The sequence below is a fragment of the Elephantulus edwardii genome, unplaced genomic scaffold, assembly GCF_000299155.1.
Source record: "Elephantulus edwardii isolate Elephantulus edwardi_28Jun2011 unplaced genomic scaffold, EleEdw1.0 scaffold00145, whole genome shotgun sequence".
NCBI classification, from domain to species: domain Eukaryota; kingdom Metazoa; phylum Chordata; class Mammalia; order Macroscelidea; family Macroscelididae; genus Elephantulus; species Elephantulus edwardii.
Window position 1 is genome coordinate 6222561 of NW_006399895.1, and position 4076 is coordinate 6226636.

At 42.0% G+C, this 4076-nt stretch overlaps 1 pseudogene; it reads right to left on the bottom strand.

Moving 5' to 3' along the window:
- LOC102869366 overlaps positions 1-3281 on the bottom strand; it is a 36193-nt pseudogene extending 32912 nt beyond the window's left edge.
- Between the last annotated feature and the right edge of the window lie 795 nt (positions 3282-4076).

Consider the following 4076-nt stretch of genomic DNA (forward strand, 5'->3'; position numbering starts at 1 on the left):
AAACTAAAGCTGTGTACAATCTCAATCTCTTCACCATCCATCCTGATGCTGCCAATTGGTCCAGTGGTGAGAATCTTTGTCTTCTTGACATTGAGTCTCAATCCATATTGGAGGATACAGTCCTTGACCCTCTGCAGCAGGTGCTTCAGGTCCTCCTCAGTTTCAGCAAGCAGGGTTGTGTCATCTGCATAACGCAGATTGTTGATAGGTTGTCCACCAATCTTGAGCCCACATTTCTCCTCATAGAGCCCAGCCTCCTGGATAATCTGTTCTGCATACAGGTTGAAAAGGTATGGAGATAGGACACATACCTGGAGTATGCCCTTCCCAATTTTGAACCATGCAATGTTCCCATGCTCTGTTCTGACGACTGCCTCCTGGCCCAAGTATAGGTTTCTCATTAGCATGATCAAGTGTTCTGGTATTCCCATTCTTCTCAGAGTCAGCCATAGTTTGTTATGATCTACACAGTCAAACGCCTTTGCATAATCAATGAAACACAGATACACATTCCTTTGGTATTCTCTGCTTTCAGCTAAGATCCATCTAACATCAGCTACAATATCCCTAGCTGAAACCCCATTAAGTCTGATAAAAAAGGTTAGGATTTTAATTATCATTTCTGATACAGACCTCTCTCTTCTCTCTCTTTGTTTCTCTCTCATTCTCATTTCTGTCAAGGAAGAATCAACTCATAGTCATATGACTGTCCAGTAGTTTTTGAGAGGCTGTCAATTTCATGAGCAAAGATTGCCCATCTTTCTCCCTTGTAGCAGATGATGTATTTTAACTACCTGCCTTTGAGTTAGCTGTGCTAACTGACCCATACTCACTTAACTTACCATTACTCACTGGGTAAGGTCCTATCACTGGGTAAATAATAATTTACCCTTACCCACTGGACCACTGTTGTTGCTGAGTGCCATGGAGTGAGAATCAATCCATTGCTGACCCTCTGGGAGGCTTTCAAAAGCAGTTAACAGCACAGAAAGAGACTGCCTATCTTTCTTCTGCAGAGCAGCTAGTGGCCTTGAACCTCATTCCTTTCGGATTGCAGCACAGCTTCTTACCACTAGGCAACCAGAGCTTCCTACTGGACCTCTAGAGCTTCCTGGCTGCTGGTATCAAGGGTGTTGACTGTCTACAGACTTTCCTGAGTACTGGTACCAAGGGTGTTGATTGTCTATTCTTTACCTAAGGCAGAATATTAAATGATCCAGGAAGTATTAAAAGAACATAGAAAGAATATACTTAGTCACTGTATCGAAAGGAATTGGCAGACACAGAAGAATTTAATGAAACAACATATGAGCAAGAGTCTATGGTGATGAAGGAAGTTCAGGCTGCTTTGAAGAAAATAGCAAAAATAAGGCCCAGGAATAGATGATATACCAATTGACATATTTCACCTAACAGATGCTGCCCTGGACGTGCTCACCAAGTTGTGCCAAGAATTCTAGAGAACAACCACCTGGGCAGTTGACTGGAAGAGACTAATATTTGTTTCCGTTCCAAAGAAAGGCGACCCAACAGAGTGTGGAAACTATAGAATAATATCATTTATTTCACATGCAAGCAAGATTCTACTGAAGATTATCCAAAAACAACAGGAACAGCACATCAGCAGAGAAGTGCCAGAAGGCCAGGCTGGGTTTAGTAGGGGTTCTGTTATTAGGGATATTGCAGCTGATGTTAAATGGATCTTAGCTGAAAGCAGGGAATACCAGAGGAATGTATATCTGTGTTTCATTGATTATGCAAAGGCGTTTGACTGTGTGGATCATAACAAACTATAGCTGACTCTGAGAAGAATGGGAATACCAGAATACTTGATGGTGCTAATGAGAAACCTATACTTGGACCAAGAGACATTCGTCAGAACAGAGCAAGGAAACACTGCATGGTTCAAAACTGGGAAGGGCATACTCCAGGTATGTGTCCTGTCTCCATACCTTTTCAACCTGTATGCAGAATAGATTATCCAAGAGGCTGGGCTCTATCAGGAGAAGTGTGAGGTCAGGATTGGTGGAGGATCTATCGACAATCTGTGTTATGCAGATGACACAACCCTGCTTGCTGAAACTGAGGACTGAAGCCCTTATTGCAGAGGGTCAATGACTGCGGCCTTCAATATGGATTGAGGCTCAATATCAAGAAGACAAAGATTCTCACCACTGGACCAATTGGCAGCATCAGGATGGATGGTGAAGAAATTGAGATTGTTAACAGCTTTAGTTTGCCTGGCTCCACAGTCAACACTCTTGGCACCAGCAGCCAGGAAATTAAAAGACGTATTGTGAAGGGCAAGTCTGGTGCTAGGGACCTCTTCAGGGCACTGATGGGCAAGGGTGTTTCTCTGGAGACTAAGGTGCGTTTGATACAGGCCATGGTCTTTGCAATCACTTGTTATGCATCAGAGAGTTGGACAATGACTAAGGAGGACAGAAGGAGAATTGATGTCTTTGAGCTGTGGTGCCGGAGAAGAGTATTGAGGGTACCATGGACAGCTAAGAAAACAAAAAGATTCATCATTTAGAGCATTAAACAGGATGCTCCTTGGAGGCAAGGATTCTGAGGCTCTGTCTGACATACTTTGGACATGTTGTAAGGAGGGGACCGGTCCTTGGAGAGGGACATCATGCTCGGGAGGGTGGAGGGATGGTGCAGGAGAAGAAGACCCTCTACGAGGTGGATTGATTCAGTGACTGGGGTAATCGGGAAGAGTGTATCGGAGACAGTGCGATTGGCACAGGACAGAGCGTAGTTTAGGGCTATTGTACATAGGGTGGCTATGAGTCACAAGCGTCTTGACGGCACATAACAACAACAACAACATAGATGTAGGATTCAATAAATATTATTTAGATTTTTTTTAAATGTGTTGGAACATTTCCATGGCATGTTTTTGTTGTCTACCATAGAGTCGGAACTGAACTATAACTGACCCTCCAGAGGGTTTTCAAAGACAGTTAATGACACAGGAGGAGACTCTCCATCCTTCTCCCTCGGAGCAGCTGGTGGCATCGAACTGTGTGCCTTTAGGATTGCAGCGCAGCTTCTACCACTAGGCCACCAGAGCTGCACCCATAGCACATTAGAGGAACAAAACTGATGGTGTTCCAATATAGACTGACTCAACTCGTAGGAGAGGAGCCCTCCTAAAAGTTTATATTTTCCTCCAATTGTGAATACTGAAAGCTTTTCACTTTTTTCCAAAGGAAGTGGCCTTACTTTAGCAGAATGATATTATTGTCTAAGTTCAGTAGGTATCCAGTAGCCATTACCGTAGAGCTAAAAGCTAAAACCCAAGGGTATGAAAGTTAAAAGCAACTCAGTGGAAATGTCAGTTACAGTATTCAACCTTTTCATTTATAGGAATCAAGCAAAGAAAGAGAGCGCCCTCAAGCAAAGAAAATGAGAAGAACATCAGCACAAGATCACGGTGACACCCAACTTCCTCTTCTCCCCACCCACTTTTATAAAAAGTCTTAATTATCCATATGTCTTTGGTTTTCTGTGTGAGAACTACAAAACACTACTCAGCAATAGGCACATCCACACTCCTCGAACACAGGCAGTGAGGTTCAAAATGCTTATTTTACAGATAGTAGTAAGTGTCTATAATTTCACTATATTCAGCATGATATAATTAAGACAGCTGTTTTCTCATAGCTAAAAAGGAATTTTGCTATAAAACAAATAAATAGCTGTTTACTGTATACATAACAGACTCTGAGACATCTACATGGGAACCACACACTAAAACCACTGCTAACACAGAATAATTTTAATGTCTTTTTCCTCTCATCAGTTGTAAAAACCTTAGCCAGCCTTGTATCCAGAGCTAACCGCCATGAACTTCAATTTGAGATAAATAGAAATGAATCAGTAGGGAGTTAGAGTCTGAGAAATTTAAAGAAAAAGTTGGAAATAGATGCTATATTTTATTTTTAAGATAATTATCCAGAGAAATTGCTTTTTTTGTTGTTAATGCTCTCTTTCTGCTGCTGTTATTATGTGTCATCAAGTCACCTGTGAGTTATAGTGATCTTAAGAACAACAGCTCTGAATTCTGC